The 14734-nt window shown below is 41.4% G+C and overlaps 1 long non-coding RNA gene across 1 annotated transcript in view; it reads left to right on the plus strand.

Moving 5' to 3' along the window:
• Positions 1-14734, plus strand: part of LOC116804328 — a 92650-nt gene that overhangs the window by 65030 nt on the left and 12886 nt on the right. The window contains exon 3 of the long non-coding RNA XR_004364287.2: positions 11915-11958. This is a non-coding gene — a long non-coding RNA (uncharacterized LOC116804328). The remainder of the gene's footprint in view (positions 1-11914; positions 11959-14734) is intronic.

The following is a 14734-nucleotide window of genomic DNA, read 5'->3' on the forward strand; positions in this document are numbered from 1 at the left end:
ATACATTTCCTTCCCTCTCTCTTTCCCTTTCACAATACGCAATCAGCTTTGCCTACTTTACAGCAGTCACTGTACCTCTACCTCTCTCTCTCACTCTTTCTCTTTAAATGATGGCAAGTTTTTCATCTTCTAATGAGCTTCTAATGTTTGCAGCAACTGCAACAGCGCCTATTTATATTTGAGCAACAAGCATCATAATCTAATCTTTGACATCGTTTTGCTGCGGCCGCCAACTCTATTAACTTGGCTAATTGACACTTGTGCGTCCACCATTAAATGCACGCCTCGCTACATCGCTATCAAAAATGTTTTGACTTCACTTTCTTTGGTCAAAAACTAAACCAAATCTTTGCTCATGTAATTGATGCTGCTGTTGCTATTGCTGTTGCATTTACTGTATCTGGACCAACTTTGGAATTGCAGTTTCACTTTCTATGCAGCGGCCAAGTTGCCGGGGCGACACTTGCTATGAAAGTGAATTTTTTCGTTTGCTTGTTGTTATATACCCTGTTTAAACTGGCATTGGCCAGAGTGGGTGTCATGCCAAGCTTCACCTTGAAGTTTGTTATTATAAATATCATCAGAAATTGGGTTTCCCAAGATGAAGAACTGAAGGAAGTGACTTGGTTGTTATGCACATATCTTTCAGCATATATACCATATATACCTATATATATACCTATATATATACCCATATATAGTCTCTCCATATTCATTATTATCTACATTCGCATCTGCACTAATCTCAATCTCGCTCTATATAATCATGAATATGTATTTAATTAGCTCACAGCTGTCTAGGCTGGGCATCCTTAAGTTGCGCATGCCCCACAGCAGCACCCTCACTTATTTCATTTATATATTTGTGTTTTCAGTTTTCAGTTTTAGTTTTTTTTTTTTTTTTTTTGCTTGCAAGTTGAAGTGTCGTTAACCCAATTTGAAAGCATTTGGCCAAGCGCCATGCAAATGCAACTTTGGTGTCTCGCTTTTTGGCATTGTGGCACGGAGACAGGTGGCAACTTTTGCTTTCGCTGGCCAAAGCCAAAGCAGCAACAGCAAATGCAGCAGCAGCAGCAGCAGCAATGCGTGCCTTGGCGCAAAACGAAACCAGTTCAAAAGTTTGTTAACAGTTAATCCGTGTCGAGGCAGCAATTGCTGCTGCAGTTGTTGCTGTTGTAGATGTTGCTGCTGTTGATTTCATCTATTTTCAATCGATTGCAGCATAGCTGACTCAACCACAGATTACAGTTATTGTTTGTTGTTGCTGTTTGTTGTTCATAGTTGTCGTCGTCGTTGTCGTTGTTGTCGTTGTTGTCGTTGTTGCTGTTGCTGCTGCTGCTATCTAATGATGTTGTTCATATTGCCGCAATTAGCCAAGTGCCGGCTGCCTTAAGGCTTTGACTTGTGACCCTCGTCTCGGCAATTAAGTTGGTAATTTTATCATGAACTTTGCATCTATCTTATGGTCAAGTGCAGCAGCAATACACACACACACACACACACGCACACACTGTGGCTCAGCCAGCATTTAGCTTAGCCTCAAAAATTTGTAAACTTATGAACAATAATTGCTGCTCTGTGCCTGCCTGCAAGGGAGTGGCCACACACAAACTGCCTTCAGCCTGACTATTTTGGCACTGGCTTTGGCTTTGGCTGGTGTTTTCATTTCTTGGTTGCAAATTGTTTGCTGCAATTTGTCTTGGCTAAATATTTACGCATCAAATATTATTATTGTTGGCATATTTACGCCTACAAACGAAATGCCAAAAATTCGCATCATCCACAAACTGTTGAGCGGTTGTTGACCTCTCCATCCTCACTCCTTATGCTTTGTGGCAATTAAAATGCATCATACATGTCACATATGTCTAGACTTGGCCATAAATAATGTAAGCCAACCACAGCCTGTTTAGCCTCAGCCTCAGCCTCAGCCTCAGCTTTACCCTCCGGCTTCAATTTTATATTCAGCATCAGCTTTAGCTCCTGCTAGACATTGTTGTTATTTTTTTTTTTTTTTTCTTCTATTTTTCATCTCTTGCAGCCATTTGAGGAAAAGCTCTCTCCGGCCACTTGAATGTTGAATCAGTTGCAAATTGCATGCGGTGGTCAAGCGGACGGCCTGAAAAGGCGGCTTCTGCTTGGCCCATTGGCAACGTTGCGATTCTGTCGAGCACTCTCCATGCTGCACTTGGCCCAGTTCGACAACGGAACGATTCAAATGCGTTAAGAGTGCGTTTTGCTCATGTACAAATATTGACGATATTGAATACCCTTTAAACTGTGATTAAGAGTAGATCAATGAAGTGGGCTGGTAGATGGAGAAAATGTAAATTGAAGGAATATCAGCATCATTACACTATCTCTCTTCTTCTTTGTCTATGACTCTCGCATATTCCCCTCTCTCTCTCTCTCTCTCTCTCTCTCTCTCTCTCTCTCACAAACTCTATCTCTATTTAGTTTCTTACTCTCTCTTACTGTCTCTCCCTCTCGCTCTTTTTATTGCTCTCGCTATATCTGCACATCATCTCTTCCATTCCAATCTATATTCCTTTTGATTCTAGAGCAACTTGTCCTCTATTGGATGCACTCTCGTTTATATATTTAAATTTGTGCAGCAGGTGCACTATATGGGCGTTGGGTGTTGGGCGTGGCACTTAAAGTGCTCGGCAATTTCAGCAAAAGTGTAAAATATATTGGCAAATATTATGTGAGTATGAAAGCAAAATGAAATTGATATGCAGCTATTGAAGGCAGGCAGGCATGAAGGGTGCTTTGGGTGTTTGAATGTTTGGATGTTTGGATGTTTGTGGGTGGGTTTGCCTGCTGGCGCCTTTTGTATGCAAGTTGATTTTCGAGTTGAATTTTGCCAATTTGTGCAAGCTGAGAATATTGCAACATTATATTTAAATATGCTAAAAGTGCGCACAGCTAACGAGATGGCACACACACACACACACACCAACGTACATACACATGTACACATATATAGACACATTTATACTTTTGCTGCGGCAGCTTTAAGCGCCTGCCATTTCATATTCAGAATCAAGAGCCATTTTTAGTGGCTGGCAAATGTCAAAAAGTCACAACGATGTTTGCTTAAAACGTTAAGCACTCCCAATAAATTCTGTCTCAATCAATAAGGCAACAGCAGCAGCAGCAGCAGCAGCAGCAGCAGCATCAGAATCAGCATCAGCATCAGCGACAGGGCGACCAGGAGTCACAGCACGTATGCGATAGATATATAGAGATGCACACACAAACACACACACTCACACACACACATACACATTTCTGCCCAGCTCTGGCATTGACTCCATCTGCCCCAGCTGCTCTTTTATTCCGTCTGCCGTCTGCCGTCTGCTGCTCTCACTCTGACGTTGGCGTTAGATAAATTCTTTCCAATGCACACGGGCAATGCGTATAGCAAATGGTGTGCCAAACTGACAGCCAATTCAATTGGTATAACAAGAGAGCGTTACATGGGGCTGATGGACTAGCAGTTACCCTTTAACTAGGGGAGTGTTGTCTTCTGCTTGTCTCTTGAATTTATATTTCTATTTTCTATTATCAGTATATATTATATAACTTAAGGTATTTGAATAAAATGGATATAGTTATATATCCTTATATAGTTCATTATAAATAGACTGACTCTTTCGTATATACTTTATATATTATTTTGTATATACCTCTATTATATTTTTTGATTTTCTGACGCCAAGTTCCTCTTTTCTGTTTCATATATCCCAAGTCAATGCAGCATGCTCAAATTTGAGCCCATTCACACTACCTACAGGGTATACAAATACGAAATTTACACAAATATGCGCAGCGTCTCCAGCTCTTCCTCCAACTATAGCTACTTTACTCCCCCACCCTCTCTGTCGCTTTTGCGCTCGCTCTCTTCCCCTTAGACAGACGCCGCCAGCTATTGGCCGTGGCTATGTCGGGCTGTCAAACGCGTATCTTATCTTCATTTGCCAAGCCAGCGAGCTAGCAGACGCATTGAACTCGAACTCGAACTATTCGTAAATATGTTGGCTGCTAGTCGCAGAGTGAGACTCGCATTCGCATTCGCATTCGCACTAGCATCCGCGTCTGTATCGTTAGTTGAGTGTGGCTGTGGCTGTAGACGGGCATTCTCTCTATTAGCTTGTTGGCCAGTCGTCGGCCTTTGTAACTTGTCCGAAATCATTTGGGCTATTTAACTTTTAAGACTAATTAATTACGAAACGACGAAATGAGCACTGACTGAGCCGAAAGGCAGCTGCAGCATAGAGAGAGCAGCAACACAAAAAAAAAAAAAAAAAAAAAAATTCTACGCCATGCTGTAATTTTCCATTTTCTTTGCGCTTTCCGTTGTTCTTGTTGCTGCTGCTGTGACGGCTGCGCCAGTGGCAGCGGCTGCTGCTGGTTTTTAATTACTTGGCCAAAGTCAAGTCAAGTGGCCGAAACCCTGACGTCTATGTCGATGTCGGCGATGTCGGAGATGTCTTGCTGTGCGGTTAAAAGTTAAGCCTGTCGCTTTTGCCCGGTTGTAAGTAGCCAGCACCACCCGACCCATCCGAACCATCCGACCCACCCGCCTCGACAGCCCAACCCAGTTCCAGTTCCGCCTGCTACCTCTATTATCATGGCCATCGCCTCGCATGTAATTGACGCTGTCGCCTTCTGTGTGAGAAATTCTACTCTGCTCCGCCTCTTCTTCAGCACCAACTTCTTCTCCGTCATTTTTATTTGGCTTTCTGGGCGGGTTCATGACCTTTGGCTCAGAAACTGTGCGGCAGCTCATTAAAGTTTTAGGATGCGCCTCTTTGTGAGTGAGTTTTAAGTAGCCAGTCGCCAGTGGAAATCGGTAGCGAAAAGAAACATTTATGTCTAGCTGAGTGGGCCATAAACATTTTGTATCTGCTTCACTCAGTGTGTGAGGTTTATAGCCATTTTCCACTGAAAGGCAGGGAGTGATGATAGGTGGAGAGAGATGGCTGGCAATCGGAACATAGCCTTCACACTGATTTGGCTTACCATTGTCTTCTGCCAATCTTCATCAATCGTTGAGCTCCACATTTTCGGCGTTGATTAACGAACGGATGCGGCATAGAATTGTAGAACGAGGCAACACTGCTAACTTATGCAACATGTGTTGTCAGAGCATTGTGTAATGCATTTGAGATGGAAAATGTATAAAATTGAAATGTATTTTTGATCAGTTTGTAGAGTTGATTAAGGTTGACTGTCTTGATGGCCTTCGCTCTTATTTGGCTGCCGGCATTAGCTGACGTTTGAGTTGGTCAGAATCCCATATCAATAAAATCTTGTATTTATATGCATAAAAAAAGTTTATATTGAAAATATTCTAGCCAAACTTTATGTTTATGACTTAAAAGATTACACATAGAGTAATATACTGCTATATATTCTAATTTAATTTAACATTTTAAAACTATTTTAATTATACTATTTCGTACTTTTCGTACTGCCAATCTACTACTATTTTAAGACTACATCATATATCATACATCATAAAGTAATTTTCTGCATGCATACACATTGCAAGTAGTTTTTTGATATCAATCTATTATTGTTCTTTTTCTATACTATTTTGTTCCATACAACTATTCCAGTAACATTCGACTAATCTTCTACTACTATTCTATTTCTAATAGAAGTTTTATATACTGCTACGCTTCTAATAATCTTCTCAGTCTGTTACACTTTAATTATTCTACTTATAAGCTGATACCATCCTAGTACTGATCTGTCACTAATCTACTACTATTCTACTACCTTTCGACTTCTACTACTAATCTACTACTATTCTACTACCTTTCGACTTCTACTACTAGTCTACTACTATTCTACTACTTTCGACTTCTACTACTATTCTACTACCTTTCGACTTCTACTACTATTCTACAACCTTTCGACTTCAACTCATATTCAACAACCTTTCGACTTCTACTACTATTCTACTACCTTTCGACTTCGACTACTATTCTACTACCTTTTGACTTCTTCATTCCACTAATTTACTATTGATATACCTGCACACCAACAATTCTTTTTAATATAATATACTAAATTTGCGGATCCGGCTTCGAATTCCAAGCAACGCCTTAGCTATTTGCTGTGGACTTTTATGTTAGGCATCCCCCACTTAACTGCACTTTCCTGTTTGGCTTTTATATTGTTTTAATATACATTGTCATCTATGTATGTGTATATATGTACATATATATATGTACATTTATTCGAAAGCACTTTGTGATGATTTCTTGTGATTAATTTATTTGGCAGTTTGTTAATTAACAACGTCAACGCAAGCGCAAACGACACGTCAATTGCCAGATTGAGAGATTGAACCATTCAACTTGAACTCGGCTATTAGGCAAACGAGATTTTTGAGCTGTTGCTATCGTTGTGCTTGTTGTCTTTCTGTTATCGCTGCTTGGCCAGCTGGACCAGCTTACCAGCATGCTGCATTCGCCTGGCCATCGTTCAATTAACAGTTGCACACCGCAGACGTGAGACGTGCGACGTCAGGCGACAGACGACAGACGACGACCGATGGCAATGCACGACGCCAACGCCAACGTAATTGCTCAGGCGACAGTAGCAGCAGCAACAGCAACAGCAACAACAACAACATTCACGAAAACTTGCCCAAAAGCTTAGCCAGCTGACCAGCTTGGCCGGCTTCGCCCCCGTCATTAGCTCCCTTACTCCTCACATAATTGCACAAAATGGCGGCGATTAGCGTTTAATCAATTTGGCAGTTGCTTTTGTTGCTGCCTGTGCTGCTTGTGTTGTCGCTTGATATTCTTGCGCGCAATCGTAAAACTGGCACAAGGTCTGGTTTCGTTGCGGTTGCGTGCGCGCCCGCATCAGCCAGATACGAATACGGCCGCAGCAGCAGATTCAGCAGCTACAGTAAGACGTATGGCTGGCCAGCAAAGCGGATCAGCGGCTTTTCGCTGATATATATATGTACAGACATACATATATATTTATATAAATATATATGCGTTGGCAGACTCCGACTTGGAGTTCATCAACTGCGAAACCTTGTCGCCAGCAGCCGCAGCAAACGTGTTCCCCACGAAAGTTGTTAATGCTGTTGGCTCTGACTCCCTGGCCAAGACATAGGACTAGAGCAGCAGCACAGTAGCTATGGCAGCTACATAAGCTGCTGCTCTATCGGTCAGTAGCTATGGTCCGGCCGGAATCTTAAGCTGGATCTATATCTGGGCCTCATTGCTGGCTGCTTTGCTCCGATCGTGTGTAATTGAGCGACTGCCACAGTTGCTGACAATTGTTAATGTATCTCCCTCTCTCTCTCTCTCTCGCTCTCTCACTGCGTATATATGACGTATTTTTATGACCGTAATTGCTTGAACGTTTTCAGTTTGTTTTCTCTTTCGCTTTATGTTTGCTTTTAATTATCAAATCATCACATGATCATTACCAAACTGACAATATGGAAACGATGAAGCTGATGATGATGTTGATGATGCTATTGCTACTCTTGTTGCTGTTGTTGTTGTTGTTGTCGCTGTTGCTGTCTCTCATTTCCCTTTTTATTGGCCATTTATTGTTGTTTTTGTTGCTGTTTAAAGCAATTAATTTTTACATTTCAATTTTGTTGTCATACTTTTTCCCCCCTCCGCCCCATCTTTACTTACACTTTGTTTATTTGCCCAACACTTTTTGGCTTTGCATTAAAGCCAAATGCATTTGCAATTAAATGAAAATTTAATTTATATTTTTAAAGCCATCAATTTGGCCAAATGAATGCATTAAAATATGAAATTCTTTTGTGTTATTGATTATGGCAGGCGTTAAAAATGTGAATAATGAAAAACCGGAATAGCAATTTGGATAATGTGGAAGCGAGTACATGGGATACGGGATAGATAATATATAAAAATGCAAATAGATATTATTTATTAGCTTTACGAAAATATTAGTATTAATTAAAAAATTGTATATATATATTGATATTAAAATGTGACTTCTATATCTGTATTATTTCGTCATCTAAATCTATATCTGTATACTACATCTTGATATGCAATCACCCACGTTTTAGAAAGCTTTCGAGTCATTGTGTTGCTAATTGATTTGTACGTATAGACATTTGTATAGTATAGTCATACCGGTCGTGCTTTCTATTGTTGTTGCATTTTTGGCTGTCAGCATTAATAGGACTTGCTTGCAATTTGCCTAGGCTGAGATTACATTTTCGTTTTTGCCTTTAATCAATTCCAGCTCTAGAGCTAATAGACACAATCTCTGCTATGCACTAATCGAAATGCAGCCCTTTTACCCGACTATCGATGGAGCACAGCGCTATAAATCAGAAAATAAAATGCTTCATTGTTATCGCAACGAAATTTACTTTTTCAGCCAGACTCAGAGCCGCAGAGCGCAAAGCCCGGCGCCGGGCCTCGGAGCCTTTCACCTTTCAAATTCAATTAACTGCAAGCAAATGGCAAAGCCAATCACCCAAATTTGTAAAACGAATTGCAAAGCGTGGGATGCTCTTCCCGTTGTTGTTTTAGTTGATGTTGTTTTTATTATTACTGCCGTTGTTGTTGTTGTTCTTGTTGTTGTTGTGGATGCTGCTACACAAATATTTGCCATCAACATTTTTGTACGCTAATTTTCTTGGTAAATTTCGAGCTGACATCACGCACGCAGCGCATAAAGAGTGGGTATAGATGAACGAGGGGAAGACCTACCGGGGCTTCGATAGACATTTCAAAATAAAAAACCAAATTGTTGCAGTTGAGCACACACACACACACACACACAGAGAGAGAGAGCGGCAGGCACTGGGAAGAAGCTCAAGCTGAAATTTCGTCACATATTTTTGCGTAAATTGCCGGAAAATCGCAAATCATGGGAGATAAACATCGAAGAAGTCAAGAAATGAACAGAAGAGGCCAACAGGCAGAGGGTCGAACCGAGCGGATGGATGGATGCTGAACCAAATATCGAACAATGTTAAGCAAACACTTAAACACACACACACACACTCGCACAGCTATGCCGAGATGTGCTTCCGCTTGCGCAAGAAATGAAGGCAAACCGAAAAAAAAAAAAAAAAAAATGGGGGAAAAATGCAGGACGCAAAAAAAAAAAATGGCAGATCAAACAGACAAAGCGTCTGGCGGTTGGCGGCTCAGTTCTGCGGTGTTGCCGCCTGTTGTCGAAGTCAATGATGCCAATAAGCGGTGCGCGAGGTAACACGGGCCAGAGGCAGCCGTGGAGGCTGGGGCTGGCAAAGAGGTCGCCCCGAACTGCATGAATCGAATGCAGTGTAAAACGTTTTCGCTACGCTTGAATTGAATTGCCAAGGGGCTGCAACCAGCAGCCAGATCCACAGCAGACAGCACAGTAACCGTCGCCGTCGTCGCCGCCGCCGCCGCCGTCGTCGTCGTCGTCGTCATCATCTTCATTTCCGCAACTTTGGCTGGCAAATCTCGGCGTCACAATTCGCTGGCTTTCCAGCCCTCACTTACCAGCTCTGTTGCCTCGGACTAATCTTTTGCGTGGCGCTGTTGATTCTTGTCGGCGCTGTCGGCACGTGGTGCTGTCTGACACTACTTAGAGCAACAAAGTTGAATGTTAAATCAAAATTATAAGAGCTACACATATATACTTTAGTTAGGGCAGGCCCTATACATAGCCTGTCAATAGCTGTCAAAAATACAGATGGAAGGAAAATGAAATACTAAGAGCTGTACTTTGTATATATATGAAATAACATAGCTTCAATCGATATTTATCGATTTTGTGATAATTAATAGTTGATAGGCTGAGATAGATATAGATATATATAGATATATAGATGGACGAAGTAATGGATAATGGACAGTAGACATATATCTATTACAACATAATCTTAACTCTACTGATAGTTAGAGAGATGGAAATCGCTAGATGTGAATGGATAGTCAGATAAGACGAGCTAAGCAGCAACAAGTTATTCTATTAGAAAGAGACTAGACGTCATCGAATAGACAGATTAAGAGTCAAATATCAAATTAAAATCTCTGTCTCTTATATATAATGCTATGCTTTGGCCTGTTCACACAGTTGAACAGACTCTGTTCTTAGCCACTCTAAAATCCAGCTCGCCGTTAAAAGGCCAGATTGGCATCACTATGCCGCCCTTTGCCTTTTGGGTTACGAGTTTTCTTAGCGCTTGTCAGACATTTGCTCCAATCACGCCGTTTTTTCAGGACTCTGATCAAATTCTGATTTTCTTTGGTGTCGCCTCTGCTCAACTCCGTTTTTATATACATATACATATACATATACATATATATCTCATCGAATTTGCAAATTATTTGGTAAGCAGCTGTTTTTTCTTCTACTTCTTCCTTTTAGCTTTTCGTTTCGCTTCATGGACCACAGTGGGATTTTAATTCGTATTTAGACGCAGCTGCTAAGCAAAATCTTTGCTGTATCTAGTCGGCGACGTTGTTGTTGTTGTTCGTTGCTGTTGCTTGTTGCTGTTTTCCAGCTCACTTCACTTGAGTTGATCTTCTAAGCAGTCGACTCGCGCGGCCTCTCTTTGGTTGTGCTGGCCATAAAATTGAATTTAGTTTGATTGCATTTGATTGTAGCTTATCAGATCAGCAACGGCAACAACAAAAACAACAACAACAGTGACTACGATTTATGCATCGTTAACTTTTTAGTGCAATTGCACACACACACACACATACACGCACACAGAGAGAGACTGACAGTTGAAACGCTAAGCATTTGCATAATGCGCTCGCTGCGTCTGCCAAAAGGGACTCGCTTTGAATTTAATTTAATTTTAATTAAGTTTTTGCCTAGACGCCATGCAACATTGTGGCTGCCACGTCTTGTGCTGCAGCGCTGATGAACTGCGGACATAAGCCGCAGCCCATGTGAGCAATGTATTCCAAGACTTGACGCTAAGGCCTTGGGCCCTGCCGACTGCCAACTGCCTGACTGCCATCTGCCTGACTGCTGATGTTGGCTGCCATTAGAAAAACTCTCACTTTGGTCTATTAATGATAATTCACACGGCAGCCTCAAGTGCTTTGTGGTGAAAATTATGCCGCGTTAATTGCACCTGTTTCAAGGCAAACGCAATTTGGCCTGCCTTTGCCCGCTGAGCCATTAAACTGGCTGCTGCGCCCTGCACCACTGCACCACACTCCCTCCACCCTCCCTCCCTCTATCAAGCCAAGCAATTGCAACTGCATCTTAAATCTCAATCTGAATCTCAATTTAAATCCAAGTCTGGCCATGACGTGCTGCGGCGTTTTCTAATTGTTGAGTGTTTTACACAAGATTTGCACAGTTCGCTGCACAATTAAAAGCTGTCAAAATTTTCCAACAGCCCACGCCCCACACCGCACGCCCCTCGAACCATTGTGTGTGTGTTTCTGGCCCATCAGCTTTGGAGATTTGAAATCTCGAAATGCCTTTTGATTGTCGCTGACTGCTCTCGGCACCAATTTTAAAATCATTTTCACACACGAATGCATTTCGCATTTCACAATTCGAATTTCGCATATTTCAACCCCCCTCTCCCTCCACCGCTCCCGGAAATGTTTTTGGAGCGCGGCCAGCCACCCACGCGATAATGAACCCGCCAATAGGCGTGAAATCAAGCAAACTTTGTTTATCTTTCCCCAAAAAAAAAAAAAAAAAAAAAAAAAGAGAAATAATCGTTTGCGTGTGCAAAGATTAAAATGTGCTGCACAAAACGTGCGCAAAGCTGCGAAGCATTTCCAAAAAAAAGATAAATAAATAAATAAAATAAATATATATATAAATAAATTGATATTGTAATCTCAACTATATCGACTGCCTACACAGCAATAATAATGATATATTATTTTGTTTCATTATTCCGTTACAGCCAAATGCACTCCGTTCACAGCAGCGAGCCGAAAAATCTCTGAGGTAAGCAACAAATTGCAATATTCTCACGTAATACCCATGTTTTCCGCTGCACAGCAGCATTATAGCGCCTTAGCAGCTAATTATATGTGATTATCGAAATAGTTTTATTTGATTACTATGACTAAATGCAGGAGGAGGAGTGGGCAGCATTAACTACACTCAAAGGAGTTGGAAACTGTAATTTAGTGATTTATTTTATGATACAAACGGTGTGTCTAGACGAAATGGAACATTTGTAATATAATACCAGATTGGTTTGACTCGAAAGAAAAATTAAAATATAAACGTAATTATTATTAAAATTTTTTTTAAATTAATTTCAATTTAACAAATAAAGTTGTTAAAGACAAGACTTGATATTTTGGTACTCTATACGATTTTTACCCCGTTTTTCGCCGAGTGTACGCTCAACTTCATTTAAAGACTTCATTAAGGTCTGATGTACTCAGCTTTAGTAATTGTCTTTAAGTCGCTATGATGTCTGGGTCATAAAGACTTATACTAATAGTATAATAATAAAAATACACAAGTCATTAGGGCTTAATAGTTGGGCCAAAGTACTTTGGGTCACTCGAGTGGAGCGCATATTGATTTGGTCAGCTTTCACAGCTTCCTATTTTGGAGTGTTATCAAAGTTGACGCTGCGGTTAGCCATGAGCTACATAATAATTAACGCTGAGCATAAAGTTCATTGCGTTTGAGGTGCCACAGAGAGGGCGACGGCGGCGGGACTGTGGGAGGTAGGTGTTGAGCGTCCGGCGCAGACCGCAAGGCCAATCAAAGCGTCATTGAAACGGAAACGGAAACTGCAAGTCAAATGACATTCGGCCGCAGGAAATGAAGCGCCGAATTGGTCAAGAGAGTGGCAAAGAGGCCGCAAATTAACGCTCAGCGTCTCACTCAAAGAATTCAGCGCTGCTGCTTCTTCGCTTTTCGCTACAAATCTCTGATGAATTATTAAAAATGATCAGAGCCGAAAAGAAAAATATCAGCCATGGCCCGGAACGGGGAACTGGAGCAAGTTTGTCACTGTCGCTGTTGCTGTTGTTGTTGTTGTTGTTGCTGTTGTTGCACTGGCTGCAGTTGCAGCTTGTGGCTTGAATGAGCGCTCAAATGAACACCGCAATGAATGTGCGCCGCATGACAAATACGTAAAGTTTCTTTTGAAATTAAGCAGCATTTGCTGCCAATTCTTAACTACATCAGCGGCAAACTTTGTCCTCATCCGGCACGCTGTGTCTCGCACTCAACGAGTTTTTCAACGCAATACCCTATTGTGTGTAACTTAAGAGAGGGTATATTGAAGTCAGTACAAGATTGTAGGTAGAAGATTATAAGTATAAGAGTATAGTATTAGACTGAGTATAAATATAATTAGAAGACTCTGTATATAGAAGACTCAGACCAATTCCTTTTGATATTTCCCTTCGATTAAAGACAACTATATCCATAGGTTGTGAGAGGGTATATAAAAGTCAGTGTCAATGTTTAAGTATAAGAATGAGTATAAGTATAATCAGAAGACCAATTCGATTTGATATTTCTCTCCGATTGAGGACAACCATATCCAGCTACCTAGGTAAGCGGTATCTCTTAATCGTTCACACTGTGAACCTGAATTACTTTTGTGTTTCTTTTGGCTTACCATTGCTAGCACTTTTTGCCAGCACTCAGCTCTCAGCTCCCAGCTCTTGGCTGCTGCAGGTCCAGGGCCAAGCCGAAGCGCTTGCTCATTTCAAACTTTTGACACAGAAACTAATTTTGGCAAGCGGGTGCTGCCAAGCGAGCAGCCGAGCAGCCGAGCAGCTCCTGGAACCTAGCTACTGGCCCCTGCTGCCTGGTAGCTCCTGGTGGCTGGTTTGCTGTTGCTGTCCGGGTTTTTGCCATCGTCTTCTGCTGTGCATTTAGTGGCTTTTCATTCTTTTGCTGATTGCAATATTTCATTGCCTTTGCGGTTCGTGTGTTGCATACTTTCCAGCGACGCTGAGGTTTGCCTTAATTAATTGCCCAGCCCGCTCTGCCGCTCAAACAGCACCGAAATCGCAGCGATTGCTGCAGTTGTTCCTTAGTTTCACTACCCTACTCTGCCCACTTCATCTACCTCCTGCTGCAATCGCCATTGTCGCCAGACAGCTGCATTTTTCGCATGCCGCCTGCATTTTAAAGTGCTTCGCCATCGAATGGCACTTTAATTGCCATTTGATTTGATTTACGTCGCCTTGATGATGCCGCTACATTCCTCCCCATCGCCTCTAGTATACAATTAACGCGTAGCCAGCTGAAAGAGGCGTGGCATACCCCACTGGGCTGAGCCTTGACCCAACAAATTTATCGAAGCGCACGGCCATCAAATCAGCGTGTCTAAACTTTGCATATCAAATTTCTCTGATTTACAGCATTTTGATGATGCGTTAAGTGAGTAAGTGTGTGAGTAAACGTGTGTGTGTGTGTATGTCTCGATGCTGGCAAATAAATTCCACTGCATTGACCAATTGAAACTGACAGTTGAGCAACGAGTTCAAGGCAATAGAAAAAGTAAGCACTTCTCAAAATATGCGAAGGAAATAAAGAAATTTATAGCCAACATCTCACACACTCAGTCAGGTAAATAAAAGGTATTTAAAGCTGAAACATGAAATAAAAAACAATAAAAGCTTATTTCCTGTTTCCTCAGAGCAAAAGTTAAGCACCGCACCTGTAAATAAATGTTATATTCTGAAAGCAACAAGCTCACAAATTGATAAACATTTAAAATCCATATAAGCCACTTTTGTTT

This window comes from Drosophila mojavensis, unplaced genomic scaffold, assembly GCF_018153725.1.
Source record: "Drosophila mojavensis isolate 15081-1352.22 unplaced genomic scaffold, ASM1815372v1 contig_74, whole genome shotgun sequence".
NCBI classification, from domain to species: domain Eukaryota; kingdom Metazoa; phylum Arthropoda; class Insecta; order Diptera; family Drosophilidae; genus Drosophila; species Drosophila mojavensis.